Raw genomic sequence first — 18,268 nt, 5'->3', positions numbered from 1 at the left:
GAAAACAGTGCATTTTACCTGGAGATGCCACCAAAGGAAATATCCCTGCACAGCACAGAAGACACCCAGGGACGGTGCAGCCTTTCTCAGGATATTCAGTCCTAGTCTGCTCTTCCCAACCACAGGAACATTAAAGGCTTTATCCTTCAGGCACGGAAGCCCAAGAAGATGGTATTTCTTTTTATGTCAGGGTGGGTGGCAGTGCGCCCTAAGGCCTCAGTTAAAAATTAGGCTTACGGAAACCCCTGTTGATTCTTAGGAAAACCAAGAGATCCTGGGCATGCTCTTAGAGGTTGCATGAAGAGGAAGACCCCCTGGAGCTGTCCCCCGGAGGCAGCCTGGCCACAGCTGGCTCAGGCCCTTTCCCCAGGAGAGCTCGTGTCCCACCTCAAGGGCAGGCGGCCTCGGCAGGGGCTTCCTGGAGCTCGAGGCAGGGCTGAGGACCGTGTGCCCTCAGCACAGCAGAGTGCTATTTGGGTCCCGTAGTTTCCCTTGACTAATATTCCCTCCCTGGAAGGAGCAGGCGAGCATCAAAGACAAGTCAGCGGCCCCACGACTGAGAGGCAAGAGGACAACAACGCCGAGGAGACCTGCACACCTCCAGAGCTTCCTGGGGGAGAGAAAGGCCGTTCCTCAGAGCGGCTGAAAAGGCTCCAGTACCTGGGCATTCAGGACAGCCATCCTTGCCCGACAGGCCTCGTGCTCGGCCCACTCGGCCCTTTCTTGCCTCTCGGCCTCTTGCAGCTGGGCTGCCCGGAGGCGGCGTTCCTCCTGCTGCATGCAGAGGTAGCACACTTCCTGGAGGGCAGAGACACGCAGAGCAGCAGCGTGAGGAGCAGGTGCTGGGGCTTTTCCTGCCCTGTGCCCTTCCATCCCTTGGAAACATCTCCCCCTTCCAGGGGCAGCCCAGACACAGTGGTGTGAGGAGGCACTAGAGAGTGGCTTGTGCCTTCTGCAGAAGATGCCACCGAATGTGCAGGTGAACATCTAGCAAGGCATCCTGGGCGAATCAGCACCCACAGAGCTGCACTTTTCCACAACTCAGTAGGACTGAATCGTGACATTGGGCCTGATCACGTACGTACCTGTCCTACTCTGCGATGGCCTTTGCAAACAGGGATTTCCGCTTTGCGCCTGCCCTCACGAGTTGTTTTGCTCTTGCCTTCCTTCGAGGAGCTCCCCTCAATTGCTGGTAGCACACTACAAATACAGAGCAGGCAGGGGCTGGATCAGCACAGCATGAGTTTGCTCTGCAGCCTGTGCTCACCAGCTGGGCACCTGCCTCTGCAGCAGAAGGTGCTTCTGCAGCAGAACTGGGTGTGTTTGGCCAGCTGCGTTGGCATCCGCAGAGAAAGAGATAGCTGGAGCTTTGGCACTCCGATGGGGCACAACAGTCCCTGGCAAAGCTGACGATGCCCAGGGCTAGGCCCTCTCTTCTTGGGACAGAGAGAGAGAGAGAGAGAGAGAGAGAGAGAGAGAGGCAACGTGTCCAATGCAAACATCTCCCTCCCACAAGGACCAGAGCACACCAGTGCCCCCGTCCAATTCTCCACACGTCTCACCTCTCTGGAGGCTCGCTTCCCAGGGCTTGCTGACCAATGCCATCATCTGTTTAAACCTTGGGTAATTTCTCGGGGGAAAGCCTTCTTCGAGGAAGGAGGCGCTTCTCAGCAGGACTCCCTGCAAGCATGACAGGAGAAACCTCTTCAGAAGAGGGCAGCGGGGAAGTGTCCATCAGCAGATGAACTGCAAGGTGGAGCACTGGGCTGTCCCGAGGAATTCTTCTTCCATAGTGAGCCCCTCAAGGCTGATTGCTGGTGGCAAAGAGAGCCACAGGAGGGCAATTTCCTATCCAGGCATCACATTATAACTTTGGCTGTTATCCTGCGGCACTAAGGAAGCCTGCAAGCCTGTGTCAGCATTCATCTCTTACTTTACCTTTTTGCTCTCTCTCCTTAGCCTGCTCTTCTCCCAACTCCTCTTCTTTGGCAGGCTGCAGATATGACCTCATGGCAGATAACAGATGATCAAAACCTTCCCTGGAAAGAAGAGGAAAGAGAAAATGAAGCTGACAACCAAGTCTCACAAAACCCTGCTGTGCCCTTGCAGTCCAGGCAGAAAACAGCAGCCCTCGCGGCATGAGTTAATAGCCTTTCTGAGCTCATACTGACAGCGTCCAAGAGAAATCCCTCACTCCCACATGGACAAGACCATCCCATTGCCCTCCTCCACTTCCCCAAGAGCCTCACTTGTCCATAGGCTTCTTTCTCCTGCCTTGCTGCCCTTTTTCCACCTTGGCCTCTTTTAATTGGCCTGGAGAACGCCTCTTTCGATGGTGCTGCTGCTGCTCAGGAGGACTCGCTGAGACCGTGCAAGAAGAAACCTCGTCAGAACAGCATCCTCGTGTTCACTCAGGCAAGAGGATGTGCAGACCTGGTCGGTCCTGGCTTTGGAGCCGCACGGTCCTTTACCTTCTCTCTCCCGGGATCCCTCAGGGGCAGGGTCTCTGCCTTTCTTCCCAGGCACTGGCTTAATCTCAAACCTAGAAACAAGGAGACAGCAGCTGGGAGAAAGGGCTCCACACTCCCTTTGCAGCTTGCACGGCACATCCAGGCTCAGAGAGAGTTGAGAGTTGCTGCAAGGTTTCTCATTTTCCAAAGCAGAAGATGCAGACTCTTCAGCACCGGGGAGGACTACAGTAGGCAAGTACGTGACACAGCCAAGAGCTCGTGCCTTGAGGGGCCGAGCAGTTTCCAGGGGCTGGTCCCAGTGCCTGCTCTCCTTCCTCTGAGGAAGTGTATTCTAACACAAGTCCTCCTGGCTGCCATTTCTGACTCTCGTATTTCTCGCCTTCACAGTGCCCATGAGGAGCAGAGCAATCTCTTCTGCTCCAGCTTGCCCGGATCCATGTGACTTCACATCTTGCCCTCCAGTTCCCTTGCGCACCCTCCCAGATTCAGGCGGTTGCATTTTTAAAGAGGCAGCTCTGTCCCCAGGGTCCCCAGTGGACCTGCTCAGCAGTGCTTGTCCCAGCACAGAGCTCTGCAGAGCCCCACTACACACTGCCTCCCACTGGGCAAAGCAATCCCTCCTCCTCCACCTCTCCCCCTTGCTCCCAGAAGAAGCCATTTAGGAGACCTCTCGTTCCCCAGTCTTCCAAAAGAAAGGGACATGTCCCAAACAGGACTTGCATAGGTCAGGTCTTTGATCCACCACTGGACAGCAGCACAAGACAACACACAGGAAAATGGAGAAACTGTCCAGTCTTTACATATTTTTGTGCCATCTCTTGCCAAAGAAAGGGAATGAGGAGGTGAAACTTGATGGGGAAGGCTGCCCACATTCCTCTCTAGGTCAAATCTACGTCGGGAGTGTAAAAGCCAGTCACTCTTTCATGATAATCCAGGGGAGGACTCTCCGAGTCCGAAAGAAGCAAGAGCAAGCATGGAGATAGCTGGGAGCCCTCCCTTTGAAGGAGGTGCTCTTGAATAAGCTCTCGAGCAGGCAAGCTCAGCGCTACCAAGCCGGAGCTGAGAAGCTGCTCGCTTGCTCAGCCATGGGCTACACAAGCAAACATACTCACGTTGGAAGCACACGGATCCCCCCAGGACGCACATGACCATCACGGCTGAGCACGCAGAGCGCTGGCAGCTTCACAAACGGGAACTGCATGGCGGTGCCAGTAGTTCCAGCTCGGAAACTTCTCCTTCCTCACTCTCCACTCTGCTCCTCCTCCTCCGCCCTGCAGTGAGGTGTGGGGAGGGGACACCCTGGGCAGCGGGGAGGTGTCGCTGTGGGGCGGGATGTCCCACAGTGACCTCAGGCTGTGTCACAGAGCGTGTCACAGAGGGGCTGCAGGGACCCTCCCACCACCCCACAGACCTTGTTGGCTTGGGCCCTACAGCGGCGAGGGCAGCTGCACTGGCTGCTTTAGGGTGCTGCCCCCACCCCACTGCCCACTGCCCACTGCCCCAGGAGGCTCTTCGCAAATTCAGCAACGATCAGTGCCGGCATCTGCATTCAAGTCCTTCCACACAGCCGTCACACTGGTCATCTGAGTGTTTGGGGTTGCAAACGAACACACGCGTTCAAGGGGTTAAAGAAATGGGCAACACGATGGTACAGACACACTTTCACCACACAGCTCCCATAATGGTGAAGTTAATGGAAATAAGGAAAGGCTGTTAAAGGGGAAAAAAAAGGAATCATCCTCTGCTTTCCTTGTTTCTTACACACGTTCCCTCAGAGTGATCACTACTGAAGACAGGGCACTGGCTCAGTGGCGTTTCGGTCTGATCCACGAGAGCAGCTCCTGTGCTACGGGAAGGAGGAGAAAGATCTCAGCCACATGCACGGCTGGCCTGAGGAGCAGGGACCCAAGCCCTTCTCCATCCAGTGAAAAGGCAACGAGGGTCATTTTCCTTGCCATCGTGGCCCTTCTGCCACCTGCAAGGACTGCTCTTTGCAGGGACGCAAGTGCCCCAGAGGGTGGATGGAGGTCAATGGCAGGACCTCCAGCTGAGAAACAATTCTCACGGTAAATATGGGCATACTTTGGATCCCAAGAGCCCAGGGAGCACAGGTTGGCCTCCTGGCAGGCGAAGGCAACTTTCAGCACACAGGAACTAAAAAAAGACAGGATGGACAGCTGCGTCTGCCGTGGGGCTCAGGCCTGCGCGCCCTCTGCACCAGCCCCACGGGGCACCTCCTGCCCTCCTCTCTCCCCTGGCACAGCTCCTGTCCGGCGCAGGGCAGCCCCGCAGCCGACCTTCGGCACGATCTTGCCCCCGCTCTCGTGCTCCCCGTGCGCTACGACACCGACAGACGGGCCACAGGCACCCAAACTCCTCTCCCTTCCCGTAAGGGCAGGCTCCGTCCCCGGCCATGCCAGGCCCTCGCCCCATGGCTCCTGCCCAGCGCAGGCCCCATGGAGCAGCTGCGTCGCGGCCCTCGTGCCCCGTCAGCCTTGCCCGTCAGCAGCCCAGCGCTGCGGGCTCCCCTCGGCCCCATATCCTGGCCCCGCTGTGCCCGGGCACCGGGCAGATGAGGCCCTGCAGTGGGCCCTACAGGGCCGGGGCCGGCACGGGGGTCCCCGCGCTGCCGGGGCACGAGGCGCCGCCAGCAGCTCGCCAGCCCCGCTGCCCCACGCCGCTGCCTGCCAGCGTCTCGGCCTGGCCCCCACAGCCCCGCCTGCTGGCCAATCACCGCACGGCTCCCCCACGGGCCCTCCTCACAGCCAATCACGGCTCCCCCACGGCCCCTCCAATCGGGGCTGCGCAGAGGCAGGACGCCGGTGCCCCCTGGTGAGCGGGATGGGGCGGTTCTCCCCCTCCCCAGGACCCGCCTCCGAGGGTCCCGGCCCCGCCCCCAAAGCCGCCATTTTGTGCTCTCCCCCCCTCCCAACGGTCACGGCTGCCGTTGCGCCTCTGGCGTCCCTCCAGGCCCCTCGGTTTGGTTTCGGCGCCCCCCCCCCCGAGCTCTGCGCTTGTTTTTTGGGTCTCCCTGGGGCCCTACAGCTGCCCTTTAGTGCCTGCCATGTGCACACGTGTGTTTTCGTGCCCTCCTGGGTGCTCCGTCCTCTTTTTGGCGTGCCCTGGGCACCTCCGTTTGGCTCTGGGTGTCCCAGGGGCCTCCGTTTTCGCAGCTCTGTGCCCCACAGAGCCGTGAGTTTGCCCGGCGGTGCCCCCTGGGCCCCCTGCTTTTCCCCCCCGGCCCCCCTGTCCAGACGGCTTTTGAATGTCTCCAAGGATGGAGACTCCACAACCTCTCTGGGCAGCCTGATCCAGTGCTCCGTCAGCTCACAGGAAGAAAAGTTTTTCTTTGATTCAGATGCAACTTCTTGTAATCCGCTTTGTGCCCGTTGCCTCTTGTCCAGGCACTGGGCAGCACTGAAAAGAGCCTGGCCCCATCCTCTTGACACCCTCCCTTCAGATATTTAAACACATTGATAAGATCCCCCCTCAGCCTTCTCATCTCCAGGCTGAAGAGTCCCAGCTCTCTTGGTCCTTCCTTGCAGGAGAGATGACCCTCTGTCTGGAAAAGATAGAGCCAAACACCGGAGCAGTCCTTTCCTCCTCAGGCACCCGTGCCCCATCTTGCAATCTTACTCCCAGTGCCCCGCACCAGCCTGTGAATAAAGGAGTGTGTGATCCGCGAGCACAGACTGCAGAGGCTGCTGGTCTCCCTCCAGCGAAGGCTGCCTGAGAAAAACCCTCTTTGCCCTGGGTGCTGCAGGGAGAGGAAGGAGGGGCTTTGTGGGAGAGGGGAAAGCCCATCCATTCTTGGTGGTATTTGTCCAAGCGACTGCACGGGGTCATTTCCCATCTGTGTGTGCATCTCAGCCTTCCTCCGTGTTTCCAGCTGGGCTGCACACATCGCTACCTCTTATCAAATCTGCCTGCAAGCATTTGAAAAGCGGCTGCAATAGCAGGCACAAACTCACTCTCATGCCCTGGCTGAGCCCCCCTGCCCTCCCTGTCTGCCATGCCAGGGTTACCCAGAGCCCCTTCCCCTGGGGATGAGGTGCCGGGAGGTGTTTGGGGCTGCAGGGAGGTGCCTAGCATGAGGGTGTCAGCCAGGTCGTTCCCATGCCAGAAGTTCAAATCCACAAAGCGAGGGGGAGAGAGACAGAGGCACAAAATGAGGCTCTAATTCCTAGTCAGGAGAAAAATGCAACTGATGGGAGAGTCTCCCCAAAGCCTGGCACGCGCTTGCTGCCCCCCCCAAGGAGATGTACCTCCGTGGGACATGTGTCCATCACTGTTCCCAGGTCACACAGCCGTTGTGTCTGTGGGAATCACCTCAGTCCCCCATGGAGCACAAGGCCCCCTTTTCCCTTTCCCAGAGTGTCACCTGGCCGGAGGCTCTTTTCCCACCCCTTTCTCCCCATTTCTGCCTCCAGAAGGATGGCACTTATTGCGGGTTGAAGGAGGAGGTGCAAGGAAAACCCCTTGGGACGTGTGTCTCAGTGAGTATATGAGCAAGGATGCCAGGCATCCCTACTTGCGCCAGGTGTAAAGGTGTCTGCAGTGGCCATCTGATTTTCCTGAGTGCAAAGGAAAGGAAGTTTAGGCACTTTCAGACTCCTCAAAGGAAAGAGCAGTTTTCAGGGCAGTCGTGGGAAGGGATTCCCATGGGAAAAGATCCCTTGGAGGGTGTCATCTGCAAGCGGGAGTGTGGGTCTGGCCAGAGAGCTGATTCTTCACCGAGGCACTTGAGATGTCCGCAAATGGGCAGAGCCGCAATGGGCGCATCTCACTGTGCCGGGCAGCACGTGGCCTGCTGGCTGTAGTCCCCAGCCCATGAGGGCGGCAGGAGTAGGTGCCCCCGGTCCGTGCCTTGGTCTGTGAAGGGCTCCTGCTCCACCAAGCTGTCTGTTTGTGGAGGGATGGGGTTAGGAGAGCTAAAGCCCCTCTGGAATTGAATCTGGCAAGGGACGTGAAAGGCAACAAGAAAGGCTGCTCTAAGTCCGTAAGCAGCAAGAGGATAGCGAGGGCAAATGCGGTCCCGCTGCTCAGCGGGGTCCCAGGGTCCCTGGTGACAAAGGACTCAGAAAAGTCAGCGGTACTGAATGCCTTCTTCACCTCCGTCTTTATGGGTACAACCGGCCCTGGGGAATCCCAAAGCCCTGAGAGCAGAGGAGAAACGTGGAGCAAGGAAGGCTTCTCCTTGGTGAAGGAGGATGAGGTGCGGGAATGCTTGAACAAAGGGGACATACGGAAGCCATGGGCCCTGGTGGGATGCACCCATGAGTGCTGAGGCAGCTGGCCAGTGTCCCTGTGAGGCCTCTCTTGATTCCCTTGGAAAGGTCGTGGTGATCGGGAGAGGGGCCCGAGGCGTGGAAGAGAGCAAATGCCACCCTTGTCTTTGAGAGGGGCAAGAAGGAGGATGCAGGGAAAGAAGGGTCGGTGAGCCTCACCTTGATGTCCGGGAAGGGGATGGAGCAAGTAATCCTGAATACTATTTCCAGAGACATGAAGGGCAGGAAGGTGCTTGGGAGTAATCAGCATGGCCTGACAAAGGGGAATCTGTGCTTAAACGCGACCTGATAGCCTTCTCTGTTGAGATGAGTAGCTTGGTGCCTGCGGGGAGAGCAGTGGAGGTTGTTGTCCTTGACTTGAGTAAGGCTGGCAAACCAGGAGGCTTTCAGCTTCTTGCACAAGGTGTCAAGAAAGTGTGTGAAAAGACTCAAGGGCTAGAGTGGAAAAAGAGAGTGAATTCCCCTCCTTGGACAAGCCTGTTATTTTTCATGCATGCAGACCTATTGGAAGGGTCTGTTCAAAGAATAGGTTCTCTTCTGTTTCTTCCTTTCCACAGGCGAATAGTCACATTACAGCAAGCAGTCACTCCTCTGCCCCAGGGTGGGTTCCTGCAAAGGCCGCGGTCCCTCGGGGGTGTCCCTGCTGCAGCGTGGGTCCTCCACGGGCTGCGGTGCCCTCAGAAGAGAAGCAGCTCCAGCATGGAGCACCTCCGTGCAAGAGTGCGACTCCAGCCATTTGCCTGACAACGTCCCCTTCCGTGTCTCTGCTGCCTTTTGTTTCTCCAAACATGGCTCTTCACATTTCTCCTCACGTGTCCCCTTTTGTGTCTGCTGTGGCTCCTCCCATGGGCCTCCTCCTGTGTCTCCTGCCTGCAGCATCTACTGCCCTTTCTCAAGTACATTTGAGCAGAGGTGCCATGTGCTCCTCCAACTGCCTGAAGTCTTGGTGCGCAATGGGCTCTTGTCATCCGTTTCAGAGTTGGCTGGAAGTGGCTGAGCCTGGCACAGGGCAGCTCGTGGTCTCCTCCCAGACAGGGCACCCTGCAGACCCCTGCTACCAAAGCGAGACCTCTGTGCCCAGCACGTCCCCTCACTCACACACCAACACATGCACGCGCACACACACGGACTGTGGATCCCTCCAGTAAGTGGCCTTAGACACTCAGTCGATCCTGTAGCTGGCCCTGGGCCCCCTGGTTTCCCGGTTGCCTCAGGCACAAACGCACACACAAACACACGCACACACTCACCAATGATTCTCTCCGCTTGCTGGTCCCCACTTCTGGAAAGAGTTAGAAATGGCATTGAAGAAGGAGAGAGGACAGGCTGCAGGTGTCAGCAGTGTTGAGAATCAGCCTGTGTCAAGGAGGGCGAGAGGCCAAGCCTTCCCCATGCAGGTGACCACTGCCTGGCCAGCAAAGACCCCCAGTCACCTCACCAGCTCTGCAAGCAAAACAAGACCCAGCTAACCTGCTTGATAAGTGCATGTCAGCTGCAGCTCCCTATTGCATGGATTGCCCAAGAAAGGTGTCCTTTGTCCTTTCTATGTAGACGCTGCTTGCAGAGCCTTTGCAGGGGGCAGAAGTTGCCTAGCACAGTGACCGAGAGCAGAAGGGCTGCAGAGCCCGTTGTGCTGTCCTTGAGCCTGTGACTGGAGGGTTATGGCGTGGGCTCAGAGTGCCCAACTCCCTGTAGTGCCCACTGGGCCGCCAGGGCCTTTGCAGCAGAGCTGCTGCCCAGCCAGTCGCCCCCATGCTTGGGGCAGCTCGTGGAGGGGAAGTCCAGCCAGGGATAGGAAGTAGATGGATCTCCTTCTTGCTTAGGAGGAATCACCCCCACTGCCCGCATAGAAAAGCCCTCTAGACACAAGGGTAAAAGCTGCCCCAGCAAGTGTGGGCTGTGGAGATGCCAGGTGACCCAGTGGCAGGGAGAGGCACCTTGTGGTGTGGCAAGGACCCGGCTGCAGAGGTGCAGCTGGAGGGCCCTTGGCATTGCACAAGTGAAGGTGCTGCAGAGCAGAGGAGGGCACAGGGCTCTGCCTCCCTGCTCGCACCCCCACGGGACCTGCAGTGTGCATGGGCACACAGTGGGGTGCCCTTGAAAACAAGGTCGTAATCCTCTCCGAGTCCTGCACCCCAGCAGAAGAGCATCACAAGGGCTCTCATGCACTCCTTCACCAGCTTCTCTGGAAAGGACGTCTTCGATGAAGACGTAACCCAGGGTGGCTTCCTCTGTCATGGGTAGGAATAGGAATAGGAATAGCTCTCTCTTCTGGTCTCTTTCCGTGTGGCAGTGCTCGGTTTCCTTTTTTTACAGCCCAGTCCGGTTTGAAATATTTCTGGTGATGCATTCAGAGTTTCTGCCTTGACTAAAGCTAAATTCCTGAGCGAGGAAAGGAGAATGACTGTGCAGAGACTAGTTAATAGCTGTTGCTATTAACTGTGTAGCAGCTGTGCATGTGTTTGAAAGCAGTCTTTTGTTGCAGGCTGCTGCTTCTTCCCGAAGATGGTCCTTTCTCCGTGCGTGTGAACGAAAAGGATGCTCTAGGCCCATCCATGATGATAGGAAGTAGTCTTCCATGAATTCCTTGGTTATGTTTCCTTTTGGACGGAGTGATCTTGCTCGCTCTTATGGAAGTGGCAGTTGCCGCGTGTGTGTCGATGCCTGAGCAGATCAAGTTTCCCGGGTGGGAGAGAGCAGCTCTTGTTGTTGTGACTTGCGATGTCTAAAGCGTTTCTGTGGAACTGTGCTCTTGAGTGGCAAATGTGTGACTTGTGTGCTCGCCGATGTGAGATTTCTGTGGGCGTTGGCAGGGTTGGAGAGGTGGCTGAGGAAGCGTGTGTGCCCCTGCTCCAGTGCGGCTGGGGGTGGTTGTCCCTGAGGCAGGGGCATCGGTGGGGGGTGGGCAGGGGGTGTTTGGGGTCATCCCCAAAAGAAGGCCGAGTGCAGCCCCTCGTCCCTGTTGGGGTGAAGCGTGGGAGGGTGCCCGAGGGCAGGGGGTGGCCCAGGCATCCGAGCCTCCCCCCCCAACCTCTCCACGCTCCCCCCCCACACCTCTAGGAAGGGACCCAGGTGTCTGCCCCCCACCCCGCCATGGGTTCCCTGGAAGGTGCATCCTGGTTGGGGGGGGGCAGCTGTGGGGGGTGTGTGTGCATTCATCTGTGGGGTACACCTGACTCTGGTGGTTGCAGCCAGCTGTGGGGGGGTGCATTCATCTATGGGGTGCACCCATCTCAGGGGTGCACCTGGCTCTGGAGGGGGGCACCCAACTCTGAGTCTTGCACTGAGCTCTGGGGAGGGGGGTGCAGCCAGCTCTGGGGGTTGCAGCCAGCTGTGGGGTGCACCTAGCTCTGGGGGGAGGTACCCAGTTTTAGGATGCAGCCAGGTCTGGGGGGCTGCAGCCAGGTCTGGGTGGAGGTACCCAGCTGTGGGGTGCACCCAGCTGTGGGGGTTGCACCTGGCTCTGGAGGGTGGCATTCAGCTATGGGGTGCACCCAGCTCTGGGGAGTTGCACCCAGCTGTGGGGGGGTGCATTCATCTATGGGGTGCACCTATCTCAGGGGTGCACCTGGCTCTGGAGGGCACCCAACTCTGAGGCTTGCACTGAGCTCTGGGGGGGGTGTGTACCCAGCTTGGGGGTGCACCCAGTCTGGGGGGGTGCTCCCAGCAGTGGGGTGCACCCAGCCGCGGGGTGCACGGGGGCCCTACCTGGGCTGGCGCAGAGCAGGGCGAGCAGCAGTGGCAGCGCCTGCGGCGGGGACGGTGGCAGGGCCATGGCAGTGGCTGGTAGGGCCGGGCCGCGGGGGCTCTTATAGCCCTGGCAGGGACGTGGCCGTTGCGGGCTGGGCCCCTGCCAGCGCCCGCAGGGACACGTGCGCCGCGGGGACGCCGGCCTGGGCTGCCACCCCCAGGGTCCCTTGGGGGCCCCAGGGCACCATGTCCCCTGTGTCCCCGGGCCCTTCAGTGCCCCCCATGCCCCGTGGTGTCCCCATGTCCCCATGCCCCTTGCTGTCCCCATGTCCCCTATGCCCCTCAGTGTCCCCCATGTTCCCTATGTCCCCATGCCCCTTGGTGTCCCCTGTGCCCCTCAGTGTCCCGCATGCCCTCCATGTCCCCATGCCCCATGGTGTCCCAGTGTCCCCTGTGCCCCTCGGTGTCCCTGTGTCCCCCTTGGTGTCCCATCCCGGTGGCCTGGTGTCCCCCCCACCCCGTCGGCAAGCACAAGATCCGGCTCCTTCAATGCCAAAGATTTATTGAGCTGGGGGAAGGGGTGGCCGGCGTGGGGGCTGGTGCAGGGGACAGCGCTGGAGGGGACGCAGGATCCCTTGGGTGCCCTCGGAGCCAGCTGGCACCTGGGAGGAGAGAGAGGCTGAGCTGGGGGGACAGTGGTGGCACCGTGTCCCTGTGCCACCCGTGTCCCTGTTCCCATGGGCACCGTGTCCCTGTGCCCCCCCCATGTCCTCGTCCCCATGGGCACCATGTCCCTGTGCCCCCCATGCCTTTGTCCCCATGGGCACCGTGTCCCCGCACCCGCCCCCCGCCCATATCCTTATCCCCTTGGGCACCGTGTCCCTGCATCCCCCCGTGTCCCCATCCCCATGGGTATTATGTCCCGTGCCCCCCCCATACCCCCATGTCCCTGTGCCCCCCAGGTCCCCATGTCCCTGTCCCCATGTCCCCCAGACCCCTATGATCCCGTGTCTCCGTCCCCCACAGGCACTATATCCCCATGGCCCTGTGTCCCTGTTCCCATGTCCCCCAGCTCCCCAGGACCCCATCCCCCACAGGCACCATATCCCCATGTCCCCATGTCCCTGTCCCCATGTCCCCCAGACCCCCATGACCCCATGTCCCCATCCTCCACAGGCACCATATCCCCATGTCCCTGTTCACATGTCCCCCAGCCCCATCCCCCATGGGTACAATGTTCCCATGTCCCTGTCCCCATGTCCCTGTGCCCCCCCATGACCCCCTGTCCCCATCCCCCACAGGCACCACATCCCCATGTCCCTATGTCCCTGTCCCCATGTCCCCCAGACCCCCATGATCCCGTGTCCCCATTCCCCATGGACACCATATCCCCATGTCCCTGTTCCCATGTCCCCCAGCCCCATCCCCCATGGGTACAATGTCCCCATGTCCCTGTGCCCCCCCATGACCCCCTGTCCCCATCCCCCACAGGCACCATATCCCCATGTCCCTGTCCCCCATGGGTACCATGTCCCCGTGCCCCCATGTCCCTGTTCCCGCGCCCACCAGCCCCCATGACCCTGTGTCCCCGTCCTGGAGGGGCACCATGTCCCCATGCCTGCAGCACCCATGGGTGCGGGCGCATTCCCGGGCGGCCGCCCCACCCCGGGTGCCGCTTTGAAGCGGCTGCTGGTGCCGCTGAGCCCTCGCGGTGGGCACGGCCGGGCACAAGGGCCCTTCACCCGGGGTGGGGCTGCCTGGACGCCTGGGCCCCCAGCCATGGGGTGGGAGGGGTGGAGAGGGAGGGGGCCTCACCTGGGGTCAGGGCTGGCACCAGCGGAGGTTGGCACAGATGCTGGCGGGCCCCTCGTCCCGCACCAGCCCTGCCTCGATGGGCTCCAGGTAGCGGTTCACCAGGTTGTGGCAGAGGTTGGATATCACCCATGGCAGCATGGAGCACACCATGCGGGCTGCCTGCGTCACCTGGGTCTGCACTGGCATGGCCCCGTGTCAGGCGCTGCCGCCTTGCATGGGCTTGCATGAGCTCGCATGGCTTTGCATGGTGGGCACTGCCTTGCACGCCGGACATCCCCTTGCACAGCCTCGCGCAGCCTTGCAGGGCCTCACACGCCCCTGCCTGGACCTTGCATGCCCCTCGCACGCCCCTCGCACGCCCCAGCCCCTACCGTGTTGTGCGTGTTGGGCACCAGACTCTTGAGCTTCTTGAGGACCATCTTGCAGATCATGCAGCGCAGTATGGCGGGGTCCTGTCCAGCAGCCCCCTGCGTGCCCGGCACCGTGAGCACCTGCCGGGCACCCTGCCCACCCCCTGGGTGCCCCAGCGGTGCCCAGCCAGGGCCCACCCACAGTCCCCACTGGTGCCCACCCAGTGCCCCCCTGGGTGTCCCTACTGATGCCATCCCAGTGTCCCCATGGGTGTCCCATAGATGTCCACCCAGTGCTTGCCAGTTCCCACCCAGTGCCTGCAAGGGTGTCCCCATGCGTGCCCCCATGGGTACCTCCTTGATGCCCACCCAGTGCCCCCGAGGGTGCCCCCCATGCACCCCGTGCCCGCTCACCATCCTCTCCAGCATCTCCAGGTCCTCAAACAGGAGCTGCAGGCCATCCCCCGAGGCAGAGGGGACCTGGCACTCCGGGGTGTCCGGGCTGCACCCCTTGGCCCTCGCGGGCACGGCCGGGACCCTGGGGTGCAGCCCCTCGGCCCCCATGCCGGCCAGCAGCAGGGCTGGGCACCGCGTCAGGGGCCGCTGGCACCCGCACTGTCCCCAAACCTCCCACCTCCCCACCACCCTGTGTCTCCACCCCTCCATGTCCCCGACCCTCTGGTATCCCAGATTCTCCCGTACTCCCGTGTCCCCATCCCTGTCCCCCCCCATGTCCCTTGGTATCCCCACCCCTCCTTCCTCCCATGTCCCCGTTCCCTCTTGTCTCCATCCCTCCGTATCCCCACATGTCCCCATCTGCTGGTGTCCCCATCCCTCCCATCCCCTTCTGTGCCATGTCCCCATCCCTGTCCTCTGTGTCCCCCCCATTCCCCACATCCCCATCCCTCCCACCTCTCCACATCTCCATCCCTGTCCTCCGTGTCCCCCTGTCCCCCCATGTCCCCACCCCTCCTGTCTCTCCACACCTCCACCACTGTCCTCTGTGGCCCCCTGTCCCCCCTGTCTGTCCCATCCCTCCCGTCCCCCCCTTGTCCCCATGTCCCCAGCCCTTCCCTTCCCTCCACCTCCCCAAGTCTCCATGTCCCTGTCCCGGTCCCCACCAGTGACAGCAGGCAGCAGGGCCAACAGTGGTGGGGCCATGGCTGGCTGTCCCCGTGCCCCAGGGTGCCTTACGTACCCGCTGGGGGGGGGGGTGGGGGGCACACTGTGGGGCTGAGGGCAGGAAGGGCCTCCCCCCTCTCCGGAAACCACAGTGGCTGTGGTGGGGGGGGCCCAGGCATCCGGGCAGGGTGGCCACATCACATTCCCCCACTGCGGGGGCTGCGAGCTTCCCCCCAACAGTGACCTGATCTGTTTGGGGGGAGGGACAAGGAGGTTTGGGAGGACTTGGGGGGACAAGAGGGGCTTGGAGGGGCAGGAGGGACTTGGGGGGACAAGGAGGATTTGGAGGGCTTGGGGTGACCTGAGTGGACAAGGAGGAGGCAAGGGAGGGACCTGGGGGGGACTTTGGGGACCTGGGGGGGATAAGGGGGGTAGGATGGGAGCTGGGGGGCTGGAGGCACCTGGGGAAACTGGGGGAATAAGGGGACTTGGGGGAGGTGGGAGGAGTTGGGGGGACAGGGGGTGACAAGGAGGGGGCAAGGAGGGACCTGGGGGAGATAAGGGGGAGGCAAAGGAGGCGCTGGGGGGCTGGTGGGACCTGGGGCGACCTGGAGAACCTGGGAGGACTGGGGAAACTGAGGGGGACAAGGGGACCTGGGGGGACAAGAGGGGCTTGGAGGGGACAGGGGGGACTTGGGGGATCTGGGGAAGATGAGGAGGAGGAAAGGAGGAGCTGGGGGGCTGGAGGCACCTTGGGAAACTGGGGGAATAAGGGGACTTGGGGGAGGTGGGAGGAGCTGGGGGGACAGGGGGTGACAAGGAGGGGGCAAGGAGGGACCTGGGGGAAATAAGGGGGAGGCAAAGGAGGAGCTGGGGGGCTGGCAGGACCTGGGGTGACCTGGGGAAACTGGGAGGACTGGGGAAACTGGGTGGGACAAGGGGACCTGGGGGAACAAGAGGGGCTTGGAGGGGACAGGGGGGGCTTGGGGGGACAAGGGGATTTGGAGGGCTTGGGGGAACCTGAGTTGACAAGGAGGAGGCAAGGGGGGACCGGGGGGGGGACTTTGGGGACCTGGGGGAGAAAAGGAGGAGGAAAGGAGGAGCTGGGGGGCTGGAGGCACCTGGGGAAACTGGGGGAACAAGGGGACTTGGGGGCACCGGGGGAACTGGGAGGATGGGGGGGGGCTTAGGGGGAACTGGGGGGACGGGGGAGACCTGGGGGGGATACAGGGGACCTGAGGGCACAGGGGCAGGGGGGGGAGTGTATGGGGACATGGGGGGGGGGCTCGGGAGGCCATGGAGGCCTGTGGGGACGGAGGACAGGGACAGCCCAGCCCTCCAGTTCCTGGCAGTTACGTCCCCATGTCCCACCGCAAACCCCAGAGCCACCCCCCTCCTCCCCCCGGCTTCCTGTGGGGCTGGGGAGGAATGGGGACACTGGGGGGGGGGACGACACAGGGGCCGGGGGGGGGGAATGGAGACATGGGGCTGGGACAGGGCAGGGGGACATGGGGACATGGGGGGTCATGTCTGTCCCCACTGCCCCCAAATGCCACCCACAGCCCCCTATGGCACCCCTCTGCCCCTATTGCACCCCATGCACCCTTCTGCTACCTCTGCCCTGCATGGAACCCCCCCACCTCCCAGAGCACCCCATTGCACCCCGTTGCACCCCAATGGCCTCACTGCCCCCCCACTGCACCCCTCTGCCCCCCTGGCAACCAATTGCACTGCTGTGACCTCTCTGCCCCCCATGACACCCCTCTGCTCCCATTGCACCCTAATGCAGCCCTCTGCCCCCTCTGCCTCCTCTGCCCCCCATGGCACCCCGCTGTCTCTATGGGACCCAGTTGCACCCCTCTGTCCCCTCTGCCCCCCCATTGCACCCCTCTGCTCCTCATTGCACCCCATTGCACCCCTCTGCCCTCACTGCTCCCCATAGCAGCCTTCAGCCTCGTCTGCCCCCCACGGCAACCCTTGGCCCTCTCTGCCCCCCATGGCACCCCTCTGCCCCCTATGGCAGCACTCTGCCCCCATTGCACCCCTCTGCCCCCCATGGCACCCCATTGCACTCTTCTACCCCCACTGCCTGCCACGGCACCCCTCTACTCCCATGGCACCACTTTGCAGCCCTCAGCCCCCCATGGCACCCCTCTGCCCCTTTGGTACCCCACTGAAACCCTCTGCCCCCACTGCCCCCCAAGGCACTCCTCCATTTCCATGGCACCTCATTGCACCTCTCTGCCCATATGGCACCGCATTGCACCCCTCTGCCCCCTCTGCCCCCCATGGCACACCTCTGCCACCTCTACCCCTATTGCATCCTCTACCCTGTCAGCACCCCACTGCACCCTTCTGCTCCTCATATCACCCCATTGCACCCCACCGCCCCTTCTGCCCCCATTGCACTGCATTGCACCGCATTGCCCCCTTCTGCTCCCCCGCATGGCAGCCCTCTGCCTATATGCTACCCCACTGCACCCCCCTGCCTCCCCATGGCACTCCCCTGCTCCCACTGCACACCTCTGCTTGCATTGCACCCCGTGGCACCCCCTCTTCCCCCATTGCACACTTCTGCCAGTTATTTCACCCCTCTGACCCCTCTGCCCTCCATGGCACCCCTCTGTCCCCCTTGTACCTCCATTGCACCCATCTGCCCCATCCACCCTGCCATGGCACCCCTCTGCTCCTACTGCCCCCCCATGGCACCCTTCTCCCCCCATTGGCATCCCTCTGCCCCCCATGGCACCTCTCTGCCACCATTGCCCACCATTGCACCCCTCTGGCCCCTCTGCCCCCCATGGCACCCCTCTGCCCCCATGGTACCCCATTGCATGCTTCTGCCCCCACTGCCTCCCATTGCACCCCATTGCACCAAATGGCATCTACTGCCCCCCATGACACCCCTGTGCCCCCTCTGCCCACCATGGCACCCCTCTGCCCTATGTGCACCCCATTGCACCCTTCTGACCCCCATGGCACCTCCCTGCCCTCTCTGCTTCCCATTGCACCCCTCTGCCCTCATTGCACCAATTGCCCCCCACTCCCCTCTCTGACCCCCCACGATACCCTTCTACCCACATTGTACCACATTGCACAGCCCTGCCCCCATTGCACCCCATTGCACACTTCTGCCTCCCCCCCCTCCAGGGTGCCCCTCTGCCCCTATGGCACCCCAAGGCACCCCTCTTTCCCCCCTCCCCCATGGCACCTCTCTGCCCTCCCTGCCCCCACATTGCACCCCACTGCCCCCATTGACTCCTATTGCACCCATCTACCTTCTTTGCCCCCCATGGCACCCATCTGCCCCCCAGGAGTGCAGAGGATCAGCCTATGTCAAGGAGGCTGAGAGGCCAAGCCTTCCCCACCCAGCGGACCACTGCCTGGCCACCAAAGCCCTCCCTGCCTTCCTCACTACCTCCACAAGCATGGCAAGGCCCAGCTACCCTGCCTGAGAAGTCCATGTCAGGTACAGCTACTTCTTGCGTGCATTGCCCAAGAAACGACTCCTTTGTCCTTTTCATGCAGACCC

General features: G+C 61.4%; 2 long non-coding RNA genes across 2 annotated transcripts; both read right to left on the bottom strand.

Annotated features, from left to right (window-relative positions):
• Positions 1 to 1,579: 1,579 nt before the first annotated feature.
• On the bottom strand, positions 1,580 to 2,288 carry LOC136994490 (uncharacterized). Its single transcript, XR_010886564.1, has 3 exons — positions 2,250 to 2,288; positions 1,939 to 2,039; positions 1,580 to 1,680 (listed from the first exon to the last, which is right to left on the bottom strand). It is a non-coding gene; the product is annotated as an uncharacterized lncRNA (long non-coding RNA).
• Position 2,289: 1 nt separating this feature from the next.
• Positions 2,290 to 3,653, bottom strand: LOC136994489 (uncharacterized). Its single transcript, XR_010886563.1, has 3 exons — positions 3,584 to 3,653; positions 2,472 to 2,542; positions 2,290 to 2,361 (listed from the first exon to the last, which is right to left on the bottom strand). It is a non-coding gene; the product is annotated as an uncharacterized lncRNA (long non-coding RNA).
• Positions 3,654 to 18,268: the final 14,615 nt, after the last annotated feature.

Source organism: Apteryx mantelli, chromosome 29, assembly GCF_036417845.1.
Source record: "Apteryx mantelli isolate bAptMan1 chromosome 29, bAptMan1.hap1, whole genome shotgun sequence".
Lineage (NCBI taxonomy): Eukaryota > Metazoa > Chordata > Aves > Apterygiformes > Apterygidae > Apteryx > Apteryx mantelli.
This window is presented reverse-complemented; position numbering and strand designations above follow the sequence as displayed.